This window comes from Sinohyriopsis cumingii, chromosome 4, assembly GCF_028554795.1.
Source record: "Sinohyriopsis cumingii isolate HCF-2022 chromosome 4, ASM2855479v2, whole genome shotgun sequence".
Lineage (NCBI taxonomy): Eukaryota > Metazoa > Mollusca > Bivalvia > Unionida > Unionidae > Sinohyriopsis > Sinohyriopsis cumingii.
The window spans coordinates 1,909,573-1,921,476 of record NC_142964.1 but is presented as its reverse complement, the minus strand read 5'-3'; the positions used below and the strand labels follow the sequence as shown (position 1 = coordinate 1,921,476).

Here is an 11,904-nt window from a genome sequence, read left to right as displayed (position 1 = left end):
ATTACCAAGAATCGATAACTTTATTGATAAGATCGGGAATGCTAAGTATGTCAACAAATTTGACCTTCTGAAAGAATTTTGGCAGATTCCACTAACGAAAAGAGCAGAGGAAATATCGGCATTCGTGACTCCAGATGGACTTTACCAATATTAAGTAATGCCGTTTCGGATGAAAGGGTCGCCATGTACATTTCAACGCCTCATGAATATGATTACCTCTGGTCTAGACAATTGTGATGCTTACGTCGATTATGTCATCATCTAGAACGACACCTTGAAAAAACATGTAGCAACAATTCAGGATTTCTTTGACAGACTCACATATGCATGTTTGACAATTAATTTATCTAAAAGTGAGTTCTGCCGTGCTAATGTAACTTTCCTAGGACACATCGTTTGACATGGGCAAGTTAAACATATAAATGCTAAGGTCAAGGCTATCTCTGAATTTCCCGTGCCTGTAAATAAAAAGCAACTGATGCTATGTTTAGGTATGGCCGGAAACTATCGAAAATTTTGTTCCAGTTTTTATATAATTGCTGAACCCTTGGCAAATTTATTGAGTAAGATAAACAAGTTTCATAAATGAAGATACAAGTGGTATTGAGCATCCGGTGTGCTTTTTCTCCAAGAAATTAAATAAGTACCAAAGGAATTATTCAACAATCGAGAAAGAATGTTTGGCTTTAGTATTGGCATTACAACATTTTGAAGTTTACCTTAGTTCAGCCCCTTTCTCGATTATTGTATTTAGTGACCCCAACCCCATTACTTTCATCGGCAAGATGAAAAATAAAAATCAAAGACTACTAAGGTGGAGTTTGTTATTAGAGGAATATAATCTTGACATCAGGTACATCAAGGGAAAATATAATTTATTAGCATACAATGTATTATTTCATGTACACTGTGTGATTTCTGAGTTCTTTTTAAACTCATGTATAATTAGTCTGTGGTAAAAAGAAAGCTTTATGTAGTATTTCCTTTTATTCTTTATGGGGAAGTGTTATGTTTATTTGATTTAATTATATCTTATTTAATATATATTTATTTCAATTTAATTGTTTGTCAGTTTTAAATTTTTATTTGTTTGTATTTGTCATTACATGATAATGTAATGTAAATTTATTCACTAGATATGTTATTTTTTCAGAAAATAATTTGACTTGACTGTTAGTTTATAAAAACCAGGTGTTGATTTAAATCCTGACCTTGTTTCAAAATTTGTAGTTACCATCGTAAACAAATTTTTTTTTTTGTTTTAAATGACTGGTTTTCGTCAGGGTCACACTGGGTTTACGTGACCTATAACAGGTATTTGCTTTCTATAAGCTTCCAGAAGATGATCACGTGACTCTTTGCTTACGTTTAGAATACGAGTAACCCACGTTTAGGAGAATTAATCTCAGTAGAAGCTGGGCTGATAAAATGTTAGTTGTATGTTATGCTGTTTGTAGTTATTTATATTAAATGGTTAGGAGTTATTTCAAATTACTTAGATTCAAAAGGATTAATTCTGTTATTTTTTTTCTGGAAAATACGTGTGCTCATGTAATATTGTGGAACAAGGACGGTTTTTTTTATAAACATTTGTTCAGCTATCAGAAACCGGATTGATAATTCTTGTTTCTACAAGGAACTGTAGACGTCAACACTACAGATTGCAGCATACGTCATCGTCTTCCATCTTGGATTTTTCGTCGTGATTCCATAGTGAAATCAGCTGTACATTTTGTTATTAGGACTAGTAAAATTTTATTCATGGATTATTCTAGGATTATTTTTGGATTTGATTCTATAAAATCGTAAGTTCATATTTTATCATTTTTTTCAGAATTTTTCCAGGGAAATAAATTATTGTATATTTTTCAAAGCTTTTTGTTTTCACTCTTTCTTGTGTTGCTGTTTATTCGACCCTAAACAAGTGACATAAGAATCCGAAGAAATTGCATGTAAATTATAATATAATAAAGTGTACTAAAAGGGTTTGATCGTATTTTTAAGTTCTGTGCGCGTGCGCAATCTGTAATTTAGCATAGTATTTAATACTTTATACTGAGTGGGCATCACATAAATTCCCTGGAATCACAATGTTCACAGAAGTTCCTTTGTATATATATATATATATATATATATATATATATATATATATATATATATATATATATATATATATATATAATGAAGAAACATTCGTTTGAAAAGTGAATGCACAAAAAACTTGTGCATTCCAGATTTGAACTCCGGTAGTTTTGCCATGATATAAATGATAGAGTTTGGAAACAAATATATGATGCAAGATGAGAGAGAGAGAGAGAGAGAGAGAGAGAGAGAGAGAACACAAATATCGTTTCATTATTCGAATTTGTTACTGACGTTCAATCAAAACGAGATTACTAAAGATGACACCCTATTTGGTCCAAAAATTAATAATTGGTAACATTTTAAATATACCATCACAGTTCAAAACATAATTAATGGACAACTATATATATATATATATATATATATATATATATATATATATATATATATATATATATATATATATATATATATATATATATATATATATATATATATATATATATATATATATATATAATGGAACTTCTTTGAATATAAGTTTGTAAATATTCATGTTTGTATCAAGATTTTTACTATAGTCAAACAGAAAACGCAAGTTACAAAACCTTTACATGACTATTTCTACAGGAATAAAAGCTTCAAAGTTTTGATGTTTCAACTAGCTGGCTTTAACTTTATGCTGATGCTGAAAAAATATTTTTTATTGATCCAGAAATCGTTGAGCCATCTGTGTGGTATGTAATTTAACGTAACCGCAAAATATTTCCTAGATGTTCCATTGTTTTAATAGTTATTTTAGGTTATTGGGTGCCTAAAATGAATACTGAAAGCATTATTTAAATGAAAAGTGACGGATGGAAAACGAATCCGCTTGGTTTTAATATTCTAAGGTGGCGAATCCAGTAAGATTCTTTTTCTTGCCTAGGTTTGGAATTCCATTTGTGGTTGTGAGCATCTGCAATAAATGTTACATCACTGTATGTGTGGCCACTTGAAGAAACGTGTTCTGCATTTGGACTTCTGTGCAGCTTCATTGTCATCCGATCCGATATGTGAAATTGGTCCTGTTGTGTAACTTGTAAGTTTATCCGACATACTGAAGGCTACAGATCTCCCATGTGATAAGATAAACTACATTCTCTGTTTTGACCACTCCAATGGCCCAGCGGTTAGAGCGTCCGCCTCGGATGCGGGAGGTCGTGGGTTTGATCCCCGGCCGAGTCATACCAAAGATTTATAAAAATGCTACTGACAGCTTCCTCGCTAGGCGCTCAACATTAAGAGGTTAGTGTTAGGACTGGTGGACGCGGGGTCAGGATAACGTGACTGGGTGTGACATCATGCTACATATCTGCGGCATGATATCCCAGTGCTAGACATCACTATAAAATGTAACACTGCATCGTAGCAATATGACTGAAAAATTGTTAAAGCTACGTTAAAATTCAAAATCTCTCTCTTTCACACACACACACACACACGCACACACACACACACACACACACACACTCTCTGTTTTGCATGTTCTGTCTGGACCATGTATGTTCAACTTCTCATTACTTGCTGTGGTAGAAAATGTGCTGTTACAAAACCGTCTTACTGTCCTACAACTCAATATAGCCCTCCATTTAACCAAGACGTTGCACTGATAACTATTTTTTAATGTTTGAAAGCGACGACAGTGTTAACGGGTACAGATCATTATGTAATACGACACTCACGCAGTATGGGTGCCTTCAGCCGGATATGAAACATCTTACTAACTTTTAATAAATCAATGTATACCAGCTTTAGTAAAAGCAGTATATGTTTTCACATCTACTTCCAAATGCAAATTTTTCAAAATACGATACCTTTACCCGATGACACTGTGTCTATTTTAAATAACAATAAAATGGTTATGAAACAATTAGCTTTTGCTGATATTAGTTATTATTCCAAACATCATAATTTGTTAATAATATTTTCCTTTTGAACAAAAAACAATGGACAAGAAGACAAGAATTATTCTTGCGCACTACTTATATCTTCACAACAAATCACAAAAGCGTACCGATCTTGTGCGCATAATTATTATCCGTCAAAGTAGTGTTTAATAACATTCTGTAAGCAAAGATCTTAATAATCATCATCCTTCCAAGTAGTGTTTAATAACATTCTATGAGCAAAGATGGTAATAATTATTATCCGTCCAAGTAGTGTTTAATAACATTCTATAAGGAAAGATGGTAATAATTATTATCCTCCAAAGTAGTGTTTAATAACATTCTGTAAGCAAAGATCTTAATAATTATCATCCTTCCAAGTAGTGTTTAATAACATTCTATGAGCAAAGATCTTAATAATTATCATCCGTCAAAGTAGTGTTTAATAACATTCTGTGAGCAAAGATCTTAATAATTATTATCCGTCAAAATAGTGTTTAATAACTTTCTGTAAGCAAAGATGGTAATAATTATTATCCTCCAAGGTAGTGTTTAATAGCATTCTGTAAGCAAAGATCTTAATAATTATCATCCGTCAAAGTAGTGTTTAATAACATTCTATGAGCAAAGATGATAATAATTATTATCCGTCCAAGTAGTGTTTAATAACATTCTATGAGCAAAGATGGTAATAATTATTATCCGTCTAAGTAGTGTTTGATAACATTCTATAAGCAAAGATGGTAATAATTATTATCCTCCAAAGTAGTGTTTAATAGCATTCTGTAAGCAAAGATCTTAATAATTATCATCCTTCCAAGTAGTGTTTAATAACATTCTATGAGCAAAGATGGTAATAATTATTATCCTCCAAAGTAGTGTTTAATAACATTCTGTAAGCAAAGATCTTAATAATTATCATCCTTCCAAGTAGTGTTTAATAACATTCTATGAGCAAAGATCTTAACAATTATCTTCCGTCAAAGTAGTGTTTAATAACATTCTATGAGCAAAGATCTTAATAATCATCATCCGTCAAAGTAGTGTTTAAGAACATTCTGTAAGCAAAGATCTTAATAATTATCATCCTTCCAAGTAGTGTTTAATAACATTCTATGAGCAAAGATGGTAAGAATTATCATCCGTCAAAGTAGTGTTTAATAACATTCTATGAGCAAAGATCTTAATAATTATCATCCGTCAAAGTAGTGTTTAATAACATTCTATGAGCAAAGATCTTAATAATTATCATCCTTCCAAGTAGTGTTTAATAACATTCTATGAGCAAAGATGGTAATAATTATTATCCGTCCAAGTAGTGTTTGATAACATTCTATAAGCAAAGATGGTAATAATTATTATGCTCCAAAGTAGTGTTTAATAACATTCTATGAGCAAAGATCTTAATAATTATCGTCCGTCAAAGTAGTGTTTAATAACATTCTATGAGCAAAGATCTTAATAATTATCATCCGTCAAAGTTGTGTTTAATAACATTCTGTAAGCAAAGATCTTAATAATTATCATCCGTCAAAGTAGTGTTTAATAACATTCTATAAGCAAAGATGGCAATAATTATTATCCTCCAAAGTAGTGTTTAATAACATTCTATAAGCAAAGATGGTAATAATTATCATCCTTCCAAGTAGTGTTTAATAACATTCTATGAGCAAAGATCTTAATAATTATCATCCTTCCAAGTAATGTTTAATAACATTCTATGAGCAAAGTTGGTAATAATTATTATCCGTCAAAGTAGTTTTTAATAACATTCTGTAAGCAAAGATCTTAATAATTATCATCCTTCCAAGTAGTGTTTAATAACATTCTATGAGCAAAGATGGTAATAATTATCATCCTTCCAATTAGTGTTTAATAACATTCTGTAAGCAAAGATCTTAATAATTATCATCCGTCAAAGTAGTGTTTAATAACATTCTATGAGCAAAGATCTTAATAATTATCATCCGTCAAAGTTGTGTTTAATAACATTCTGTAAGCAAAGATCTTAATAATTATCATCCGTCAAAGTAGTGTTTAATAACATTCTATAAGCAAAGATGGTAATAATTATTATCCTCCAAAGTAGTGTTTAATAACATTCTATAAGCAAAGATGGTAATAATTATCATCCTTCCAAGTAGTGTTTAATAACATTCTATGAGCAAAGATCTTAATAATTATCATCCTTCCAAATAGTGTTTAATAACATTCTATGAGCAAAGATGGTAATAATTATTATCCGTCAAAGTAGTTTTTAATAACATTCTGTAAGCAAAGATCTTAATAATTATCATCCTTCCAAGTAGTGTTTAATAACATTCTATGAGCAAAGATGGTAATAATTATCATCCTTCCAAGTAGTATTTAATAACATTCTGTAAGCAAAGATCTTAATAATTATTATCCGTCAAAGTAGTGTTTAATAACATTCTATGAGCAAAGATGGTAATAATTATCATACGTCAAAGTAGTGTTTAATAACATTCTGTAAGCAAAGATCGTAATACCCTCTCTTAGAGAAACCCAACATAAATGTCTGCGAATAAGATGAGAATATTTATTTCACATACTTTAGCCATGTCAATTTAATTTCTGTTGTTCTATTCATTAAAATGTATTAATGAAAAAGTGTCTGAATATCTAAATTTACCTTTTTACTTCAATTATTGTTAAAATAGAAGATGGATCAAATTACAATGTATTGGTGAATATCAAATTCAAACATTATCTTAAACAATGAAGCAACAAATCGCAGTCATCTTTTAACATTATAGTATTCAATATGCACAATAACTCAACATTTTTCAAAAGCAGTAAAGTCTTTCTCAAGAAAATTTAGTAATTTATACAAGACATTTAGGAATATTTAACCTCGAAGGTTGTTGTGAACATATTTTCTTAATTCTTTCTTTCTTTCTTTGTCCATATTGTGTTTTGTTTGTTTTAATGACAACTATGGCATATATAATTGGATCATATTGTCAACAATATTTTTTTATATTATATTTGTGTATAAAAGTGACACTAATCTTTCCAGTGGTCTTGGTAGATCAGCACAATGAAGACTCAAAAGTGAACCTCTTATTCGAAATTATCAGCTTAAAATTGAAGTTTAGTTTTCTCTTCTAGAACCTGCATCATTAATAATATAACTGGACACAACATACAAATGCATTGAAGATAAACCGTAAAAGTCGCATAATTAATAGTATTATTGAGCACGACACACAAATGCATCAAAGATAAACCACAGACTATTGACTACCAAGACATAAAGCTTTACATATTAATTGTTAGACAAGAACTAGATATCTGTACAATACCAATTATTTATTTATTTTTTTTTTTTTTTGGGGGGGGGAGCATAACACAATTTGCTAGCACCTTAGCCTCCTTCAATCGATTCGCGCCTTTCATTGCACTGCAATGGAAAACTAAACCAGTGTCTGGGGAAAAAGCGAAGCAGAATGAAATTCTTTTGCGCCCGAAAGTTGCAGGCCCTAAGCAGCTCTACGGTGTTGATTGAGACTAATTAGAATTAAAGACTAAAACCAAAGCATGCCAATTAACAATTGTATGGCAAGTGGAATTGATATCACTATTGAAGAACGTTCTGTAAATGATTCTGTTGTATATACATATTGCCTATTTCAGACATAATTCGTATTCTAAAAGGCTGCTTTTATGTTCGGATTCATTGTTTGTTTCTTGGGTAATTATTTTAAACGTAAAGGGCACCAGATGTTTAAACGGGTACCTTTAAGAATGAATTGAGGTTCATTCACAATCTCATCTCTATTAGAGGATTATTATTATCTTTATATATATATATATATATATATATATATATATATATATATATATATATATATATATATATATATATATATATGTGTGTGTGTGTGTGTGTGTGTGTGTGTGTGTGTGTATAAAATCTACTATCTAGGATTACACTGAAACTTTATGATTTATAATAGTTACACAATTTAAATGTTTATATTAAGACAAGAATATGACAATAGAATCTTAACCGTTACGTAGACAAACAAATATTATCCTGGCAAATACATTATTTGCACTTAAAAATATCACATGATGATATTGTACAAGTATATTCGGTTTTAAATTTGAACGATGCGACTTGATAGTATAGGGTGACATTTATAAATTATATAACTAAAAAACACTTATTTATTATAATTGCACTTAAAATACACACATCTCTCTCTCTCTCTCTCTCTCTCTCTCTCTCTCTCTCTCTCTCTATATATATATATATATATATATATATATATATATATATATATATATATATATATATATATATAGATAGATAGATATAGATATATAACTTGATTAAACGATCAAACAGTAGTTAGGATGTCGAGCCAATAAGACATTCTGTCTTCTGATGGGTAAGATATGTGCCATTTAATGTGTTCACGAAATCATTGATTTCAGAATAGTGAATAAATAATCACAAACTCACAAGCTTTTGCCGAAGAATTCCTACGTAGAATCAGGTAGCAAGCAACATACAGTTAACATTCTCTCTTATCATGGATTTCATATTATTACATCATCTGATCACTTGCATATATACATGTGTGTGTGTGTGTGTGTGTGTGTGTGTGTGTATAATTAGATATTGTTATTTTAAATACAACATAGAGGGCGCAGTAGATGCAGGTATCGTAATATCAAGTATATATATTTTTGGTTGTTTGTCTACTTGGCGAATAAATCGTTGATACACTGAAGTGTATTCATTTAGCAAAAGAGTGTTAAATTAGTAAATATGTTTTGTTGTAAACATGACATGGTAGTGTTAGAAATAACCGTTATCCGCTATTTGGTTTCTTTGACACGTTCCTGATATTTACTGCCCAGTTTGATCGTATCCATATTGTAAAGTGTTGTCCGCCGCCCTATGCAACAATAAAACGAGTCCTTGAAACTTCGTCTAAAATTCTTCGAAAACAGTGCGTACAGTATCGGATTTAGCCCACTGTTTAGATACAGAATAACAAACGATGCAGGGGCCAAATAAACCTCTAGAGAAAAAGGCACTACATAAATTTGCCAATACATCATCAACAGCCTTATATGATGTGGAAGGACACAAACAGCGAAGGAAACAACCAGTGCTATTAGTAATCGAATAACCTTTCGCTTTGCAGCCCTAATTTTCTTGGAACTAGATAGCCCAGAGTGGGTGCACCTCACGCCATGTCGAGGCTGACTGACATGATTCAGAGGTAATGTTTGTTGGTAAGCTCCGCTGTCGTTAGCATCTTCAATTACGGCTTTAGCTTTGATGCTGCCTTGGTTCATATATATCATTCGAATGGATTTACCGCCGACAGAAGACCCTAAATAACGATCAGAGTTATTACTCCCGCTACAGGACGAGGCGAAGTCATCGCAGAAAGATATGCACTTATCGTTGCTTGTTTCGGTCTCTCGTTTGGAGATTGATGCTTTATGACCTGTATGTGTTTTTATGTTATCACACAATGTTATCTCTGTGGCATAGTTTGTTAGCTCGGTTTCCTCGTACATTGGAGAGCGTGTACATGACTTAAAAGTAAAACATCTTTTAAAATCCATGTCATCGATCAAACTTCCTTTCCAGAGAGAAGCGGCAATTTTTGAGTAGAGTACGGCCATTACAGTCAGAGGAACAATATACCAAACAATGAAATTTACGAGGTACACAACTTTCAAATCCTCTGTGTCAATATGTATGTAATAGCAATAGGTCTCACTGTGCCCATTGAATGTAATTGTAATCGTATCGAAAATAATAAGGTAATGTAGATTATATAATATAGATATTATCCAAATAGTGCCTTGTGCGACTTTTAATTTCCTTGGTGTCATCCACTGCCGCGCTTTAAGAGGGTATTTGATGGCAAGAAATCTCTCAACTGCGATCACAGTTAATATAATGAGAGAGGCGGTATAGCTTTGGTTCCAAACAAAGTAGTACACTTTGCACATCACCTGTAATGAAATAAAAACTTGAATAAAGCTTTCTTTTAAATTGTCGTAATTAAATAATTTTTATATAAGTGAGAGTTGTTTAGGATTCAAGAAGTCCGATAAATTTCTAGCTCCTGTCAATTTCAAGCGACTATTGGACAAGATAAATGAAAATATCTTGCAAATCAGACGACGAATTTCCTCCTACTGACTCTTTGAAAACGAGTTTGAGAGTATAAGTATATTTTATATTTTGTGCAAAATAACCTCACAATTTATAATTATTTAAAAGGGAAAACAGTCAAATACTAACATTGTCATATGACTTTTATTTCCATTTGAATTGGATATTAATTACAGTTTGGTAGATATATTATTTTTATTATTTTTATTATTATTATTATTATTATTATTTATTATTATTATTATTATTATTATTATTATTATTCAGCAAAAAACTTTATACCCGATAAATCGCTTAGACATGACCTAAAAATGATTGAATTACGAGCAGTCATACATATTCTGGGTATCCATGCATCTAACTCTCGATGCTCACAAAGCTGCATGCGACCGCTCCGGTGGCCTAGTGGTTAGAGCATCCGCCTCGTAAGCGGGAGGTCATGGGTTCGAACCCCGACCGAGTCATACCAAAGACTTAACAAAAATAGTACTAACAGCTGCCTCGCTTTGCGCTCAACATTAAGAGTTAGTGTTAGGACTGGTCGGCCTGGTGTCAGGATAATGTGACTAGGTGGGACATCATGTTACATGTCTGCGGCATGATCTCCCAGTGCTAGACATCACTATAAACTGCCACACTGCAGACATCGTAGCGATAAGACTGAACAATTGTTAAAGCTACGTTAAAAATCCTAATCACACACACACACTCACACACACACAGAGCTGCATGCGTTAAGGCCGGTGTATGAGTTTTGTATACAGTGAGGTGTAGGAAAAATAAAGATAACTGGTGTGACAAAATACAATTTAAAAATAAAAAGAGTCTCTTAACCTTTTGTGATGTGTCGAATTTTGAATTGCAGCGAACTTTAAAGTTAAATGCATTGAGCATTACAAAATTTAATCGCGTTTAAGCCAGAAAAGTCTTTGTGAAGGGTCACTTCGAACTTTCTTCGTTCATCCCCCCCTCCCCGACCCATGTCAGAGCAAACTTCAAAGGGACAGCATTCCAACTCAGTGAAATTGACCGGGGTATCTTAACACGGTCTTTAGAAAGTAAACATTTTAGCTACCGACCCTAACCGCTTGGTAGGAACCTGTCCACTTCTCACTTTTTCAAAGGGAAATTTTCACGTACTGTCGTTCACAGATTGCGAGCTGTCTAAACCTGATGAAAGGAATTATTTCTTTGGGAAAATTTAGGGACCGCAGCCTGCGATTGGTCAGAATAAATTAGGGCGTACGCATTAGAGCAATCGGAATTTAAAGTGACGACCTTAGTCGAAATTCTTTAGTCTGAAAATTTCCTAGAAGAGTAAACTTAGTCTCGACCCCGTGGAAAGCATTAAGAGATTAGTACTTTCCTCGCGAAACAAGAAAGGGACCAGGTGGTCGTTTTGTAAAAAGAAAGACATGTTTAATGCTAGGACGCACACGTTCTGAAAGAGAACAGCAAGTAGGAACAGCTTTCTGAGAGAAAGGCGAGAGAGTCTGAAGACAGAAGTACGGGGAAAGAAATAAGGACGAGGACAAAATAAAGGGATCAGGAAGTCCATGAATTGGTAAGCATAGAGCTTAGGAAGGATGAACTAGGAGACGTTGATATACGGTCAAACGGAAGGAAGGTGATGCAATCAATTATGGACATTGCGCTCTTTTCACCTCTCGTTATGATGATAAAATAAACCCGAATTAGACACACCTGTTAAATTATATT

The 11,904-nt window shown here is 32.4% G+C and overlaps 1 non-coding gene across 1 annotated transcript; it reads left to right on the top strand.

Annotated features, from left to right (window-relative positions):
* The first annotated feature begins 10,572 nt into the window (after positions 1-10,572).
* On the top strand, positions 10,573-10,649 carry Trnat-cgu (transfer RNA threonine (anticodon CGU)). The gene has a single exon. It is a non-coding gene; the product is annotated as a tRNA-Thr (tRNA).
* The last annotated feature ends 1,255 nt before the right edge of the window (positions 10,650-11,904 follow it).